This window comes from Lineus longissimus, chromosome 18, assembly GCF_910592395.1.
Source record: "Lineus longissimus chromosome 18, tnLinLong1.2, whole genome shotgun sequence".
In the NCBI taxonomy this organism is placed as follows: domain Eukaryota; kingdom Metazoa; phylum Nemertea; class Pilidiophora; order Heteronemertea; family Lineidae; genus Lineus; species Lineus longissimus.
In genome coordinates, this window is record NC_088325.1 from 12,034,461 (window position 1) to 12,054,243 (window position 19,783).

Consider the following 19,783-nt stretch of genomic DNA (forward strand, 5'->3'; position numbering starts at 1 on the left):
GAACACCTGCGACAGATTTTCAAATCAAATTTTTCATGATAAATGCCTACGATTTAATATTAACGGGCGATAATGGTGTTTTTACGAGGCGACATTACAATTCGCTTGATACATTTTCCATTAGACGCACATTGCGTTCCTTGAACTGTAGGTCTAAGTTAAAACTAAAAGTGAGCTAGTTTCTTGTCTTGCATACTTGAACATTCTTGCAAAATCATGACTGCAAGGAGAGAATTGTTGGAACCCTAGCTCTTAGAATGTGTGAGTGAACACCATCCCCACCATCCACACATCAAGGCAAACATTATATATACGAGGAAACTTCAGTACAGAAAGGTCATACTTTTTATTTGTTTCACAATTGAGTTCAAATTGGAATTCAGATCTTGCTCCACATATTATACAGCTCATTCTAGCCTCATATAACTATATAAAGAAAAAAAATCATCTTCAAGCTATCTTGAACACTTTCTTCAGAAAGCACAAGGGATTTGACACTCCCATATAACAGCTCTTTATAATGTTTATCCAAATTGGCAAAGTAATACACCGAATATTTGGCAAGCCTGATGCATACTTGGAAGTAGTTCTTTAAACCTGTTGGGATGCTATACGTGCTATGCACATGGTTGATGTGGTTGCTGAAAAATACATCAATTAAGTTGAATGTTTTTGGAACTGTTTTTGACTTGCTTATCCACAACATATTTAGGAGTTTTTGCATTTGACTTATAATGGGACACACTGTCAACTGCCAAATTGTCAGGCCTTTTATTTTTGCGATTTTTGAAAATTTCTGAAAATACAATTCATCTGTTTTTATTTTGGCAGACAACAAAGTTTCTTTCAGTTTTGCAAATTAAAAAATATTTGTTTGTAATTTTCATATTTGCGAGTCTTGAATAATTTTACACAATCTGGCCCTTTTTAAATATGATGGGGACAGATGGCAGAGAGTTTCATTGAACCCCTCCACGAATGTTTATATCCGCTTATTCAAAAGAATGTGCATTCGTGATAGGACAGTTACTGATAACAGCATATTGCTTAAAACTCTTACTTCCATTTAAGAATTTCACTATATCGCAACTTTCAGCTTCAATTCATTCATTCAATTCATCAATTCGTAATGTGTTCAGTCCATTTTCAGTAAACACGACTACCCTTCTGAGACCAGAATAATATACTATTCCTTCCCAAGCTATTCATCCATGCAAGAATAGCCCATGAGCAGATATCTAATTCTGTTTAAGGCCATTTAAGATAGCGAGGCTGGATCTCAACGGGGCTAAAACTCACACCAGGTCACATCAGCCCCCATTAATAGACTCATCACGCCCACGGTATCATTGTGTTGTCTGAGTTGATCTGTTAAATATTTATGTGTATTTTGCTCAAAGATTTTAAAAGCCTCAGAGGAGACCGGCGGAAATTGTTCTGTTTAGCAAGTTTAAACCGAAACAAGAATGAGAACTCTACAGATAAACGGTTGTGGTTTTAACAACAGACATTACTGTAAACCAACTTTTGCTTCATTGGAGAAAAACGATTGCAATTTTCCAATCAAAAAACTATTTTTGAGTGATAATTAATAGTATAAGCTTTATCTTTTTTTCATTTGGTTATATATCTTTCGACCAACGACGGACACTGCAGTGTTGTATAGACTCCCCTACGGTGAGCCAAAAATTATCAAGGAAAAGTTATTTTCATGCCATCAGCAGTTAATTCGAGGCATGATAGGTTCTTGCCAGTAATGCCGGTACCACCTAGGGTCGGGCAAACAAACAATCTTTACAATAGATCCTCAGCGTAAAAAAACTCCAGTACTCAGTATTCAGAACTTCACTCGTACATACAACACTGGAATATTGGTACCTACTTCAGCTACCCTTAAGGCCCTTGAGCTGTAGGTCAAACATTCTGGCCTGAAATGTTGTCAAATAGACATGCAAGAAATCATCCTCATGAAGACATGGTAGGGTAGTGTAGCAAGCTAGCTGTACTCTTACATGCATTACATTACCCGAGATGAGCACATGGTACCTGGACTACTTCATTAAGTTTTACAGTAACATGTATCTACCATTCATGTATTACATCAAACTTTATCTAAGTGCCTTCAATGACAACACATGCTTTAACTGTATATATCTTAGTTTTCTTCTTGTTTGACGCTAAACAATGGGGAGTCGATATCTTCAAAGTAGCTATCCGATCCTTAAAGATCAAAGGGAGCAATTCGTATGTTGATTCTAATAATGGTAATACGCTAAATGTAAAATCTAGCCGCATCATTCGGTTGGGTGGATGCGTTCTATTTCAAACAGGTATGAAACCGTTTGATATTTTTAACATTGTATGATCTTGTAGGACTGAAGGAAATGCAGGAAGTGATTTCTTATACAGGGTGTCGATGAAAATTCTCTTTGACAAGTCATATTTTGATATCGGATTGTATGTGTTAGATGTTACATCATAAAAACTCATATAAATGATTTCCAATCATAGGCAAGGTTTCAACAATAGCTTGAATAACAATACCCTGAATCTGGGTGACGTCAAGGTCAATAAAAAAGTGGTATTTTCTAAATATTTTCAGAGAAATGGACAAAGCCGCCCATAATACTTTTCACCAGCAAAAAGTTCCATGCAAGTAAAGAATACACACCATGGGAAAATGACGGCCTTGGGCAAAATACCATAATATTTTATCATGCTCGATTTCGTCCCTTTGGAGTCAGTATACCAGAAATTTGTTTTCATTGCTACTTTCCTTGGGACATTGTGGGCCTGGTCATGGACTTGGAATGAAAATTGGGCATTATGTGTCATTTGGTGTGTAATGTATGAACAGCACTAAAGAATTTCCTTAGTGTCAGGGGACAACTTAAAGTGTGCCATTTTTTCATAAAGGCAATTTTTACAGGAGTAACATAAGAAGAACTATGAGGGGCATTAGTGTAGTGGCATCCAATCAGCGATGCTGATATTGACTAGGGTTTGCATCAGAATGATGTCAAAACGATTCTCAACTTAACGATTCTCAACTCGGGCTATTGCCTTCAACAATACACTCATATATACTGCACAAATATCATAACTAATTAACGCTAATTAAATAACACTTACCTAATCACTTAGTCTGTTAATTAGATAATCCAACAATGAGTGGTTGTTAGTCGTCGGCCAATGAGGAGTATCGAATATGAACTAATAGTCCAGTATAATAATCCAATGAGATTTATTCTGAAGAGGAAAAAAGAAGGAGGAATGACGCCGAGTATATGTGATTGCCTTGGGATGACCAACAACCTGGTTGGCAACCATTCAGAACTGACAAGGAATTCCTCTTGTTCGTCTTCTAGGGGAGGCGGGCAAATGCTTTTCATTACTTGTTGTCACGACATGTACCTCCGCTAAAAAATATGTGGGGGGGGGGGGTATTGTATACTGTTTTTTGAAGACCATACACACACACACACCCCTCCTGATTCTGGATCTGTGCCTGTTTCACACAGTAGACAATTTTTTATGCCTGTCTAGAAACATTTGACATTACCGTAATTTCCTGAAACGACGCAGCAACAATTGACTATCGACTCACCACCCTGAATGTAATGTAACTGTTGCCTTGTGAACTCCCAGCACATGTATCTTTAATAATGAACTCATGTCTTTATTACATACTCTATATTTTATATTTTATACTCTGAAAGACGAAAAAATGTCTTAAGTCCAAATATTTTTTTCACTTGCTTTTTTTTCTGCTCAAATTGAAGAAACATCAACAGCCCCAAAAATATTTTTGGTTTGAACATTTTTCGGAATTTTGAACTGATGAAAAAGTTCAAAAATTTTGGTGGGAAAACCTAATCATGCATTTTGTCATTTGGTTTCATGGATATGTACACATTTTAAGATTGAATCTTACATGAATTGCAGTGATGCATTTAGACGAAATAGGACAAAAGGTTTTTCTGTTATGCCAAATAGTAATAATTCATGTTTGATTTAGAGCAAATACAACAAAACTTGAAAAAAATCATACAATATTGTTAAATGGGATAAAATTTACGAGATGTGAAAATATTTACTTTGCTCTCAACAAACATTGACGGCAATATTTGAAATTAATCAAAGAGAAGCAGTGGCATTGCCATTAGAGTGAAGAGGCCATGGGTTTGAAAATAGGGAGGCCACTGTTTTTTGGTGTCCATGAGCACTGCAATATAGAGTGGCTGAAGAGGCGATGGGATTGAACAAAGGAAGGCCACTGTTTTTTGGTGTCCATGAGCACTGCAATTATAGAGTGGCTGAAGAGGCGATGGGACTGAACAAAGGAAGGCCACTGGTTTTTTGGTGTCCATGCAGCATTACAATTATAGAGTGGCTGAAGAGGCCATGGGTTTGAATATAGGGAGGCCACTGGTTTTTGGTGTCCATGAGCATTGCAATTATGGAGTGGCTGAAGAGGCCATGGGTTTGAATATAGGGAGGCCACTGGTTTTTGGTGTCCATGAGCATTGCAATTATAGAGTGGCTGAAGAAGCCATGGGTTTGACTATAGGGAGGTCACTGGTTTTTTTGTGTCCATGAGCATTGCTTTTATACATGTAATGGCTGAAGAGGCCATTGGTTTTACTATAGGGAAGCCACTGGTTTTTAGTGTCCATGAGTCTTGCGATTATAGAGTGGCTGAAGAGGCCAGATAAAGAAATCTTTGGAACCCCTCGAGCATATCAAGCAGCATAACATAGGACTAAATATGTACCAAATACAAGTCAATAGCTCCAGGAGTTACAAAACTTGCCACCATCGGCCAATTCATGCTATTTGATCACTGTGACCTTGAAAAGTAGGTCAAATCAAAAACTTGTGTGCCATGTCATCACAAGCATACATGTAGCCTTTTTACCAACAGGGGCATGTGCATCTACAACCTTATTTTCACGTTATCTGTTTATTTTCAGCATGGTGAAACATCCTACAGAAGGGACAAGGATGTCATTGACCCAGCACATCCCAATAATGCTCCCGTTGTCATCAAGTAAGAGTTTGAAAAGGCTTCCTCTTCCAAACTCTAACTAATTTATTGAAACTGAGCCGCAAATCTTATTTGTTCTGAATCTGACTGACGAGAGCCGTACCTGATCTTACCCAAGTGGTATCACAGGAATGAAGCTGAGTCATCATTTTGATTCAAATAAGTTTTATTGAAAGGGCAGTATCAGGTTATGTACCTTTTAACCATATCGAAATGAGTTTGAACTGGATTTGATACTGAATGGATCGAGAAAATTGTAATCTGAGAATGTCAACCTTTTGATGTTTTTAAAAATGTTGTCCTGTATGCATGAACTTGTAAATCTTGTATGTAAAATGAATGTTTTGTAAAATGTCAATGTAGTGTTCATGTATGATCTCATTAAAATATATTAGCGCATGTCACCTGTGTGATGGAGTTGGCAACGCCCTCCGATTGTATAGGTTTTCGCCCGGCACTTTGGTTCCCTCCTACAGGACATCCCAAAGTGCCATCTGTCATCCTTGAAATGTACAATAATAAAGAGTTTGCAAAAAAATTTTTTTCGTCTTTTTCGCCTGTAAGGACACCAACACTTATTGAAACTTTTGACTAGGACAATTGTGCTTTCTGGATCGAACTTTGAAAATGTGCGACGTGCACACGTTTACTGTGCTATACACCCAAGGAGAAGAGTCCATTGATCATACTCTTTGTTATGCAGGGTACTTCAATACCACTCAAGCACATTTTCATATTGGCTGCACACCAGCGGCATCCTAAATAACAAAGGACCTAACCACTGGACTTTTTCCTGACTGTATAGCCAGGTATCTGCTTGTGGCACACTTGCCGACAGTGATAACCAAAGACAGACGACGGACACTGCGCTTCTGCATAGCCAAACTCGCATTGTGTTGACAGGTTGCCAGTGGAAAGATGTTCTTTATACAAAGGCATGTTACAGATGAATTAAAGGTATGTGGCTGATATGAAAACGTGCCCTATGATGACCTGAAGTGACTCTGTTTATTTCTGTTGGGACGCAGAGTGCTCAGGGTGAAACTCTTCGAGGTTTTTTCTGGGATCAGGTTGCAGTTAGGTGGCTGATTGTTACCAGTCTGGGACCTGCCAATATGACAAAAAAAACGCCCCCCATCCATTTTTCGAGATACCTGTTAGTGGTGGGACACAAGTGTTTCGTGATGGGATACTGGCCTGTTTTCTGTGGGCCAGTATCTCAAGAAAAGCATCCTTCATAAGTTCATCACAACTGCCAATGCAAATCGGAGTCGATTACTAAGAGACCCTCGACCAGAAACAACACAATTCTTTTGCAATTATGAGTGCCTCTTGTCTGTCAACTTGGCCACTGCTCTCGACAACTTGTTGTGCAGCGCTCGAGCCAAATTTGCACAATAAATGTGTCAAAGTGATTTTTGAGAGTGGTACGGGTTTTCAATATCCTAACAGTAATTATATAATGAGTTGTTCTGAACAAGCCGAATGGAAAGGAATCAGAATACTCTACTGTAAGTTCTGTAAGTTGCTCTGTTATTTCAGCTGGTTTTTTTGTCGAGCGACCAGCCCGAGATTACCCGGAGGTGAGAACTGAACTGAACATGCTAAATGGCATTGGAAGACCATGTGCATCATATCTAGCTTGAATTGAAATTTCAGAAGCATTCTTAGACCAATAACACTAGAGCATTGATTTTCCTAGCACAAGAGAAAAATACAGATTTACTCAATTGGATCATGCCAGTTTTTCAGGCTATCAAACTGTACTGATCATTGTCAATGATGGATTGGGAAACGGCTGAGGAATCAATTCCGAATTGGCGGTCATTGGCAGCCCAATTAAGATCGGTCAGGTAAATATTCCAACTTCATGTACACGCATATAGTCTTCAGATAGACATGACAACTCCATGATACAAGCAATCAAATCGTCTTCTTAACATCCATACGGGCAGAATTACTGTTGGCTGTACACTACAACAAGATGTCTCCACGTTGATTAATAGCTTACGCCATAGGATTCATTCTAAAGCTTTTTCTCCTTGAGCGCACTGAGAAATTGTCATCGTATATAGCAGTATTTGCTATCCTCGAACAGGATCGGTTGAAGATGTTCTTCTTGTGACGTCGAGTCTTTTCAACTAATCTCATCTGATACCCTTGCCTTGAGTAAACTTCTCCAAGCATGTTAGCGATCGATATTACTTGTGGATATGTTTGTAGAAAATATATCTTGATGTCTGGCCTTACAAAAGAAGAGTTTGGTTTATATCAACATGATAAAGCTAATACAGCGAGATACGACGGTCTCAATAACAATAACAATATTGATTGTTTAGAATGTCAGTATCAACAATTTGCTACTTCCATGACAGTGTGTCTATTAAATGCTAATATGAACCAATATATCTCATTGTCTTTTCTGTTCAAAACGTTTCCTATATTGAGCGTTGGAAATGTTGAAAAAAGGCAGCTATTGTGTGGCTAGTATCAATGATAATTCAACTATCGTGACCAGAAGTGACACTAAAAAGATGATCTTATATCTTGATAACAATAAATAAGGGTGAGGTGCACTGCCTTTGAACAAGTCGTTGTAACACCCCCCCCCCCCTGAGTGAATAATTATCTTTAATTGGGCTGAAGGGTGTACATTGGTCCACTTGATTCAGCTCATAGGAAGCCACTCATTGAAATAACAAAATGCATAATGAGACTAAACTATGCAACTTTCACTGATGCTTCAACAACAACCATGAAATATAGACAGCAAATAAGTAATTGCCTGGCGTAGTCAACTATTTTTCTAGTGGGAGTAAACATTTTGGTTGGCCTACCCAAGGAGTAATGCATTAGTTTCAGTGCATGTATGCTATTGATTCTGTGTCTCATGTGTGGTATGTGTTGAAGACATGCAATATGGTGAAGAAGAAGCAACATTCGCCAACAATCTTTACATCAACGTCAACATTTTGATCACGATAGTCATGTGTTGGAGTATGAAGTCAGCTTAATGGTTGTAATATTTTTGCCTGGCCTTACTTTACTTGTAGTCTCACACTGTCATCATTTTTCCATGTTAGTACGGGGAAACCTCATAACTGGAGAAGCCACATGAGGACTGGTAATTGACAATTACAAGAGTCAAAAATGTGAACAGACTCCTTGAATCCACCGACGCATTCACTTAAAGGTAAAGCTAGGCACTGACAAACCATGCCATAGCCTGCTGAGTAAAGAAAGGTTTTGAAAGCGCTAGATGTCACCACTTCCAGCAAAGCCAATTCAAATACCGTTTCAATCTTGGCAATACCAGTAAACAGGACCTTACGAAAAAACTGTGCTGTAACTTTACAGCTGAGCTAAAAAGCAAGAGAATCAAAAATAATCAGAAGCCATGGGAGACATAAAGTTGATGCATTGACAAATGGTGGGATCAGTCAGCATATCGATGGCACTCGGTCATTCTCTTTGTAACAGCTGATCAGTATGTGGGGCAGAGGTGAGAAACAGGGTGATTATAAGTTTTCAAAGAAGCATGCGGATTGAGCTACGAATGACAATTCTCCAAATTGCCTAATTTTTTGTATTAGAAGCAGGAACCATATCAGTGCAGCTTCAGTATTCCTTTTGGCATGTTTGTGCTTTTTACTTCAATGTTAACCACCAAACTTTTACCTGTGTACATTTCACTGACAATGCAAAGTACTGTGTTTTTATTTGTGTTTGTTGGACCAGGTAGGATACAGACAGCTTGATCACAAAGGTTTTTGCATCTTATCATGATATACTTTAGTGCTCCGGTTATGTTTAAAGGGAGTATCAATCAATAAGTTTGTCCCTGTTCTGTGTTCACTTCCAACCTTGTGGCATGGTAATGTACATAAAATCAAGCTTTGTTTGGCTTACTGGACGTTCCCGTTGGTTGTACCAGGTATAATGAAATAGAGACAATGGAAACAATGCAACAAGTCCACAAGGGAACCGTCTTGGGATACGCAGCCTAAGTGTCCAGTGTGTCCATGGCCAGTGAACTGGTTCACTCTTGCTTTTCAAGAGTATGGGTCTAAAACAAACGCTTACATCAGTAAAGCACGTTTCCATATCGTCACAATGATACCATTGCTGGCTTGAAGTTCCTCAACCAAATATAAGTCCCTTTCTTGTCCAACAGTCATTAACAAACATATATGTACCAGACAAAATATAAAAACTTATATTACCAAATGAAAAAAGGCAGAGCTTATACTATTACTTATCCCTCTGGAGAAATAGATGATATAGCTATCAGCAAGAAAACAACACAAGGTCATCAGCAACAATTCCCAATTGGATGACAGAAGAATACGCAGGGCAGATTAGGCTCTCATGATAACATCTGTAACATTACTCTATCAAGAACTATTGACTTGAATTAATATAGAGAACCAATCTATTTTTTAACGAAAAGAGCAAAAATGTCACATGTGCTGAATTCATGAATAGGAGGAATGGTGCTGCTGGCACTTTTGTTGTTTATTGTTGCAATTTTTTTAGCTTGTTGCTCGTACCAGCTTTGTTTTGGTCATTATCAAGGGCACAACATATGTTTCATCAACCACATAAATTCTATATTGCCACAATACTGAAATTTCACTAGCACGCAGGGAAAAAGGCTTCACTTTAACATATATAGAATGACACGTACAGAGGCCAAGAGTTAACTTTCGAAGAGGTGATCATGGCATGTCCTAAAATTCCAGAAACATCGTAGAAAATGAACTTATCCTAATGTAATCTTTGTATGGGCCATTGAGACACGCTGCCCAATTTTCTTCGACCAACTGGGAGTTGATATGGCTGATGAATTCATTCCATCATGTAGTCTGGAACAATGGGTCATCCCGCAACGAGTGTTTTGCATAGGGATAAAAAATCTCATCATACTCATCTTTATAATTGAATAGTTTTTTATTGCACTGGAGGAGAACCATCATATTGTCATTATGGCTTGGGGATGGGGAATGTGGAAAGCTAATGACAACTTTTTTGGATTATTCATATGGAACGTTTACATCAATCATGTTTGGTCATTAACCCGTTCAGGATGTGAGACATTAGGATAGACATGTCAGGATTACCAAAGAAAGAGGTTGCGCTACAGTCACAGAGCAGACATGTTGGGATTGCCAAAGAAAGGGGCTTCACTACCTTCGTAGGGGATGGACATGTTAGAGTTACCAAAGAAAGGGGCTACACTACCTTCGTAGGGGATGGACATGTTAGAGTTACCAAAGAAAGGGGCTACACTACCTTCGTAGGGGATGGATATGTTAGAGTTACCAAAGAAAGGGGCTACACTACCTTCGTAGGGGATGGACATGTTAAGAGTTACCAAAGAAAGGGGCTACACTACCTTCGTAGGGGATGGACATGTTAGAGTTACCAAAGAAAGGGGCTACACTACCTTCGTAGGGGATGGACATGTTAGAGTTACCAAAGAAAGGGGCTACACTACCTTCGTAGGGGATGGACATGTTAGAGTTACCAAAGAAAGGGGCTACACTACCTTCGTAGGGGATAGACATGTTAAAACTACCAAAGTAAGAAGTTACAATACACTCATTGGGGATAGAAATATAACAGTTAGCAAAGAGAGGGTCTCCGTACTGTCATATGAGATAGACATGTTAGGGTTGCCAAAGATAGAGATTACACTACAGTCATAGGGGACAGACATGTTAGAGTTGCCAAAGAAACTACATGGTTACACTGTCATCATAGGGTTGACAAATGCATAATCATGGTAAAAAATGACCATTTCCAACTGATTTCCCCAAAGTCTGCAAGACTTGTAACAAGAGCGACCAATATCATGTTCAGAACATAAGTCAGTCCAATGTCACATTTGGTGGAGTGATATGTATATCATATATGCTACAGTAACCCTATATATGGTTTGGAGAAAAATAATCAGTCTGTTTATATTGCCATGAATGACTGATGGGGCCTGGACGAGGCAATCATGCAGAAGGACACAGGAGTCGCAAGATGAGGTAGAGGGAAATAAGGCATGGGAGGCAGCTGGATTGAAACACATTTTCTTGAGGAAAACTCCTTGCCTATGTCTTGCCTGCCCCTTGTTCCCAATGAAGATGTTTACAAAAGGGCTGGTGAAGATACACAAGGCAACCTGTCTAAGGCTTTATCATTTCAGGTAGATGACATTCAGAACCATGATTGGCTTATTTCATGAAGTTCTCCTCCATGACAGGTCATGATTACAGAGGATGACCAACAAAATGCTGCCCCTAAAGTTCGTTGTTTTGGAATTTGAATTGTGAGGAAGAAATCGCTCATTGTCAGCAGACATAGGGTTGTTAATTGTTGAAAATATGCAAAATGGGCACTTTAGTATGCTGCCTTTGTTATTTACAATACATCACCGGGTGCAGGAACTGTGAGCACCATTGCCAATGGGCCAGGAAATGAAATGGCAATGTAGAGTGTTGAAAACTGACAGCCTGTTAGCGCTCAGAGTACCAAATGAATTGCAGACTAATTATTTCATATTACGATCAATTTCTACATTGTCTCCTGTTACGAAATTACTAACAGACACAATATTGGTCGTTTTATGCAGAATGATGCTGTGTACATGTAACTCGATACAGTTACTTTTCATTGTTTCTTACATTTTATTAACCATGCATAGAAAACAAATGTGGCGCCGAGACAGATTTCAAGGTACAATAAGTAGGCTGTTAATGTGACATATTCCTGGATATGGCTAATCTGTTAGATGTCACGCAAAGGCAAAAATCTACAGAACTGTTAACCGATTTTGTACATATCTGACCCGTCACAGCAAAACCAGGCACATGTTGCTCCAAGATTGGCGGGCTGAGATGGACTGGTTCTTGAGTTCAAAGTTGTCTACCTTTTGTGACATCTGAGGACATCAATTTCTTTTAGTGTCATTTAGGCTCATCTTCTGTGCTACATGTGCCTTGTTTTGCAGTGAAGGGTCACAATTGGTTTTATGTTGGTAAAATGTCTACACCAGCACGTGCCAGGGAATCACTCCAGATCTCGTTCAATACAGCTATTAGTTCTTTTATTAATAAATATAATTTACAATGTTTTCATTAAAACGTTTCACCTTGGATACAATGCGGTAATGCCACTTCATATTGCTTGAAGAACCAACGCACCCAAGTACCGGTACTTCAAAAACCAATCAAAAAGTGTCACTGGGCCTAATGTCTAAAGCCAACACTGCAAAGAACATCCTTTTTTTCATTCTCATATTCACCCATTTTCATTAATTATTCAGAACTCTTTTGAAAACTGTAAGTCAATAAAAATCTGCTCTCATTTCATAGTATAGTAGTCTGTGTTATAAAAGGAGACTTGCCACAGAATGTATCATGATAACTGCACTAAGGCATTGTATCTAACAGCACTTTTATTTTCCTGACCTATGATAAACAGGGTACCACTTTAAGAACACAAAATGACCTAGGAGTCTTTTTTATAATTACAGGTATGCAAGCCAACCTGACCTCTCTTTTGCTCCTTTAGAGTAGGAGACATAAATGTATTTGAGCTAAATCACTTGATGAAAGTCCTTTCTGCAACATACATTTAGATAACAAACTCCGCCAAAATAAGGGGTTAGTCTGACTCGAACATATCACAAAACAAGAGTGTGAATTATTTTCAGTATCATGTGTAGTAGTTAAATCTGAATCGAACATATCACAAAACAAATGTGTGAATTATTTTCCGTATCATGTTTAGTGCATTGTTAACTTTGTAACACCACAGGTGCATTTTGAATCGCATGTGGGTGACAGTTTGTGAAGTTTCTACAACAGCTCTCATATGTGACTTCTGTTTTGAAATCTAACACACTTGTCTATCGACTCTTGGTGCATTTGATGAAGTCATGAAAGGTGCACTTTATTGGCCTCAGTTCACTTTCATTTTTGTAATGTACATGGTATTCAATAACCACTGCTTCATTTAATTGCATTTTCATATACTCTTGTTTCTCACTCCTAAATGTCCAGCCAGATCTCTACATGTGCACATTTCTAGGCCTGTGATGGGATAATTTTTAGGCCTTCTATAATCCTCTAGTATTTGAATGTGAATAGAGTTGTAGGCAGAAATTGAATGGGGTTTAGATGATGGGTGTCTTACACCTATTTAGGCCTAAAGAGACTTACTTTCGTCGTGGGCCTACCGAAATGTACACATACACTGGCTTACTACAGTGGACGTAAGGCCTGCGAAATCAGAGTGTGTACACTGGCTTACTACAGTGGACGTTAGGCCTGCGAAATCAGAGTATGTGTACAGTTGGCTATGTACATTACATTGTACAAGTAATCAAGTTGTAGGCGGAAATTGAATGGGGTTTAGATGCTAGGTGTCTTACACCTATTTAGGCCTAAAGGAACTTACTTTCGTTGTGGGCCTACCGAAATGTACACATACACTGGCTTACTACAGTGGACGTTAGGCCTGCGAAATCAGAGTATGTGTACAGTTGGCTATGTACATTACATTGTACAAGTATAAAGTTGGAGGTGGAAATTGAATGGGGTTCAGATCCTGGGTGTCTTACACCTATTTAGGCCTAAGGAAACTTACTCCGTCGTGGGCCTACCAAAATGTACACATACACTGGCTTACTACAGTGGACATTAGGCGTGCAAAACCAGAGTATGTGTAGAGTTGGCTATGTACATTACATTGTACAAGTAATCAAGCAATACATTATGAGTGTGATCCATAACTCCCGCAGTTTAAAGTGTGTTTTTTGGACCCACATAACAGTGACTAAGAACTCTCACTGACGATGACGTTCATAAAACAAGACTGGTATTAGGACAGTTGGCCTAAGGAAAAGAGAAGGACAACATTTCCAATCCCCAACCAAAAATGACGTAGTTTGATCAAATTCAACTATAAATCAATTGTACAATGGCACTTATTGCATCAATTGATGATGGGCCAGGTCAGGGATTGTATACTTGTTCCAAAGATAAATGATGAAGAAAAGAACTGTAGCGATTCTACAACATTGTCAACTGCGACCCAACATCTATTACACCAAACGGGACCACCATTACACATTTATCTCACGCAATGCCCATATATCAAAACTTAAACACACATACATTTCCCAATTGGCTTCAAGTCCCCAAAGTGATCTATTGGCATTTTTCAAAATCGTATGTGATTTATTGTGGCTATGCTGTCCACCACAGTCAACCACGTTATGGCACTCCTGAATATTCCTCGTGCCACAGCCACATGTCAAACCTTGAGACACATGCATTCTATCACATAATTCAGTTCCGCTCCGTCGATATTTCCCGCAGAGAAACAAATTAAATTCAATTGATTTCGAAGAGAGGATGTAGGGATCGTTAGCAATATCTTGACAGGGAATCCAAGGAAATATCTCACCGATCAAAGAGCGGCAATTTTTCGGGTGAAGGGAGATCAGAGGCTCTTAATGCAGAGATGGGGTCTTTGTGTTGACAAGGACAGTGGCTTATTTTTCTTAGCGATGGAATTCACTCATAAAGGTTTTTGAAGTTCTGAAAGACCTTGTAGGATAAGTGATACCTTTACATTTGTGACCCATCACAGCAAAACCAGGCACATGTCATCGTTAGCTTGGAAGTCAGAGACAGACTGGTTGTTCATTTCACTGTTCTTCTGCACCTCCCCCTCCATTTTCTGCTGTCTTGAAAATAGGAGGTTTTTCTAGTAAGAGAAGTGCTCAAAAACGGTGCTCTACGTGTATAGTGTTTGTCCTGTGCCCTCAGCTCAGTGCCTGCCAGAGTATAAAGTGTGCCTTTTTGGTATTTTGCTGTGGTTATCAAATGAAGCGGCAGTAACTCCATCCAAGCACAAATTTCTTAAAAACGTTCTGTAAAACAGGCCATATCTCATAGAAATTGATTCTCAATCATTGTACACACTGCATCAAGCGGCCAAGTAGAAAAACATCCACTCCATTAGGAGTGTGATAGCCATTGATACACATATCTGTAAGCTTGCTGCCATAAAATCTGTGCAAACATGCAATATGCCACCAAAAAAAACAATTTTTCAATCAGTGTTTGTATATAAAATGATAAAATGTGGTACAGGTTTTCTATTTTTAAGCAAGGAATGCAACATGTTTTGGTGTTAATGGAGGGGATGGTATTTTGGCATGCCCAGATAAGCCAAAAATATAGACAAGAAAGATGTGGTGGGGGAGCAAAAAAACTTCGAAAATCTGAAAGCAAGTAGCAGGCATTGGCTGATGTGGTGATGGGCTGATTTTCTTCACTATCCACCCAAATCTCATGGAATCTCATTGTGCCATTTATCAAGTTTATACCCAAATGCCATGACCATCTTGAATTTCATAACAATCCTACTGATGGAAACAAGGAAAAATAATTTGAAACCAGTCAAGTTCCACTCAACTGATCTCAATTGCCATTCACTTTGTTTTGAAAGAGATTTAATTGCTCTTAGATTTCAACTGAGTTCCAGCCATGGTGATATGCCTAGCCTTAACGTCGTAGATGCAGAAGTAGGCCTATGTTTAATGGAATGCATTAAAGCCTACATTTTAAAGATGTTTAAAGAAATGAGATTTTGAAAGAAAAAGAAGCAACCTGAAAAAACACTCATACCTTTTGACAAAGACTAGTAATCCATCACACGCAAAACTATTCCAATATCTATCCAATTATCACCAACACCAAATACAGTTATCCAATGATAACCAACACATGAATACTAAAATTCATCAAGTGGACTGAAGCACTGATAAATGGGACCATATACACTGTTTACTGCGACAAATTCACCGCGTTGAATCTGCCCTTGATCAATACGAGAACCCACGCTCAACTGCTGAAGAAGTATGTAGCGCCACATATTCGAATGTTGTGACAATCACATAGGGGTGGAAATGCAACTGGTAACGTGGTGCTGCTTGAAGGTGGTGTCTCTTCATTTGCAATATTTTGTAGTTGGTGTTCATTATCACAATAGGGGTTAATACTTTAATATTCACAGGTGATAAAACTAAAAGCGATAGTTTGGAATAAAGACAGTGGAACCTTCTATATACATGACACTCTGACTATCATCTATTTGGACATTGTACCATTTATTCCAAGGTTCCAGTACTGGTGATCCACAGTTAGAGGAGGGTCCACTAAAAGGAAATAACCAATTCAAGAACAATTGGCTCTGCAAATATTTCATGGTTAACTTAAACAGGGGGGTCTCCCTGACAGTGGCATCTGTTCATTGAATGAAATGGCCAGGGCCATTGTGCTCACCTCATGTGGAGGAAAGATGGATAAAGAGCATGGTATTGTGTCATGTAGTGTTAGGTTTGATGTAGGTCCAAGCAATTACAATTTCCCCAAAATGGCCAATTTACAGTACATTCGACCTATGTGACCTTGAAAAGTAGGTCAAATCAAAGAAGACCCGGGTGACACATTGAATGGTTGTTAGAATTAGATGTACCTATGATATAAAATTGGTGCCAATCGGGCAAGTCATTATTAGGAATAATGGCATTTTGAAGAATTTAGGATTTGGCCCCCTCCCTGGAGGCCAAACGGCAAATCAGATCGCACCAAACTTCGGTACCTGAGATCACCTGACCAAGGGGTACATGTGTACTTAATTTGTGATCAATAGTCATTGCAGTTAAGAAACGTGCCATAGTTACGGCCTGACGGCGAATTTACGCCATTTGACCTCTGTGACCTTGACAAGAAGGTCAAATTGAAAACCTGTGTGACATATACTGTATGGTGGTTAGATGTACCCATGATATCAAATTGGTGGCAATCAGGCAAGAAGTTAAGGAATAATCACATTTTTAAGGTTTTTGGATTTTGCCCCCTGGTGGTCAAGTGGTGAATCATATTGGACCAAACTTCGGTCCCTGAGATCACCTGACTAAGGGGTAAATGTGTATCAAATTTGGTATCAATAGTCATTGCAGTTTAGAAACGTGCCATCGTTACATCCTAACGGCCAATTTACACCATTTGACCTCTGTGACCTTGAAAAGGAGGTCAAATCAAAAACCCGGAGGATATATGATGCACCTTTGCTAGAAGTACCTACCACATTTTTTTCAAAATTTCCCGACTACTATTAAGGGAGATATTGCATATTTTCACTTTTAACGTTTGGCCCCCTGGTGGCCAAACCATGAAACGAATCGGACCGAAACTTGGTCTCCAAGGTGTCATTACATAAGGGTACATGTGTACCAAGTTTCAACTCAATAGCTCTAACAGTTACGAAACGTGCCCTGCTAACGGACGACGGACGACGACGACGACGACGACGACGACGACGACGACGACGACGACGACGACGAAGACGACGGACGACGGACGCCACGGTATGGGATAAGCTCACCTCTGCTAAGAGGTGAGCTAAAAAGGAATTCTGCTCTAATTTCTAAGTGCATCACAAAAAATTATCTCATTAAAAAAATTACCTTCAAATTTCTAACCATCATATTCTACTATCCTGTTAATAGCCATGTATCCAATTTGAATATTAAAACATATATCCTCAGGTAAAAAAGTGACATATCCTAGAGGTATAAGGGTCCAGTGAATAGTACAAAACCTGAAAGATGACACTTGAGATTGCGAAAAGTGTGCAGAGGTATTTGTACAAACGGCCCTACTGTATCACTGTGTCAAGTAATTTGCACACAATGCAATAGGCCTACCTGAAGAATGTGAGTAAAAAGAAACATGTAATATCATGCATTAAATCATAGTAACAACATCTTCAAGCTTGAAAAGTTAAAGATGTCCGACTCTCCAAAACATATGTTAAGAATACCTGTGGATTAGGTAATACAAATTTCAAATTTGCTTTGGGAGAGTTTAGACAATTCTTCAAAACACTGCATGAATCGCATGAATGAGTCAGTGCTGCTTTTTTTCCTTTAATGCAACAACATTGCCTCTGGAGAATGCGAGTTAGTGACTCTGTTCAAAGAATCAAGCACAAGTACAATACACTTAAATGCTAAGTTGTGAAAATAGCACCCCTCATTCAAGGGGATTTTAGCATACTTGATAAAACACCCCAAATTAAGCGAATTCCTAAAGTCAACAGCATCACACTTGGATAATCTAGAATGAAACGGCGTAATGCTTTTACTGTTGTGGTATTCCACTTGGCAAGGAAGTAGTTAAAACATAAACAAATTTCTCAAAGATCCATGCAACAGGTTTTGTTGTCTACTTTAATTTGTTGTGGCGCCAGATAAAAGTTATTAGAAATTCCAACCACGTTATTCAAATGTGCTCTTCTCTTCAGTGTATGGGGATCAATAGATTCTTTCTCCATATTTAACATGATTTTAGGAAACACTTCACTTCCTTCTGAGGATCAATTGAGACAGAGACTGTGCTGCTGCCTGGCACTGAAGAAAGGCAACATTGACTTGGAGGCTAGTAATAATGGGTGGTAAGAATACCAGGTCCCCCACGGAGAAAGTCCAGGATCAAACGACAATAAGTACGATTGTAACCTGCAACGGAAGGCAATGGGAGCTTCTACAACCTGGCAAGGTTATCTGTCAAGGTACAAGTGACAAACAGGACTTAAGCGCTGTGCTAGCGAGATATTTTTCCAGTAGCAAGTAGTGTTGTGTTGTGTTACCAATATTATTGTTTGGTAAATGGGATCTGGTCAGATTCATGAGTTCAGCTAAGTACCTTTGGCCAGAACGATATGAAAAACACTTTTAGTTTCAATAGTCGAGGATCGACATCCAACTCCTACTGTTATCACAACTATTTCCTCTTGTCGTGACTTACGTGTAACCTGATCATGATTCTCATCAGGTCAGCTTGTGGTTTCATCATTGACAAGAAGACAGCAGGCAAACTGACCACCTTGTTTACCAGTTTTCTTGGTGTACATTACAAACATCTCACAAACTCGATATATTGAGTGCGATTTATTATTGTTGCGTTATATTTTACCAATATCAGCATATCGCTAGTCAAGTAGTACATTCAGGTCGACTCACTGCGACTTCTACGTGACCAATCTTCCAATCTTCTATTGCCATTATCACAGTCAAAGACAGAGACTAACCTGGCCTCTGACGTCCAACATCTATCCTACAATTATGTACAAGGATTCAGATATCAAAAGGTGAGCATAGATTTCTGCTCTGAGCTAAAACCACTCAGTTCAAGAAACTATACGTCTTCCACACTAAGTGTCTGCGAAATTCCATAGAAATTTGTTCATTGACCCTGCCCTCTCAATTTTTCTGATTTGATAAACTCACCGAAAATAACCAGAAAGCAATCTAACTGGACATCTTAAGAGTATATTGGTCGAATATGAAATTGAGTCTCCCCTCCGCCCAGGGCTGGCTATTCACGAAGAGATATGCAATTATCTGAGGGAACCGTATCTTCATCAGAGCATGCTTCAGCCCCTCTAGGTCCATCCTTGGTCAACATCGATGTGTTCCCAAGCATTGCCGCGGTAACCCCAGGATACAACCTGTTGCTACATTGGTCACTAAGGAAATCACAAAGACCAATCACTACATGTTGAGTCAGGTTTCGACTCAAGTTGGGTCAAGTCACCAGTATAATTTTCTTCCGAAATGTAAAACAGATTTTGATCAACTTCACATTGGTCAACACAAGTCGGCTT

At 39.1% G+C, this 19,783-nt stretch overlaps 1 protein-coding gene across 5 annotated transcripts in view; it reads right to left on the reverse strand.

Annotated features, from left to right (window-relative positions):
* Window positions 1-19,783, reverse strand: part of LOC135502001 (kin of IRRE-like protein 1) — a 289,676-nt gene that overhangs the window by 214,092 nt on the left and 55,801 nt on the right. For 4 of the 5 annotated variants that reach the window (XM_064794418.1, XM_064794412.1, XM_064794417.1 and 1 more), the window contains exon 5: window positions 3,133-3,249. The gene's annotated coding sequence lies outside the window, so the exon portion shown is untranslated. Of the gene's footprint in view, window positions 1-3,132; window positions 3,250-15,738; window positions 15,940-19,783 lie in introns of those variants that run through there. The other variant, XM_064794413.1, reaches the window with a different exon arrangement.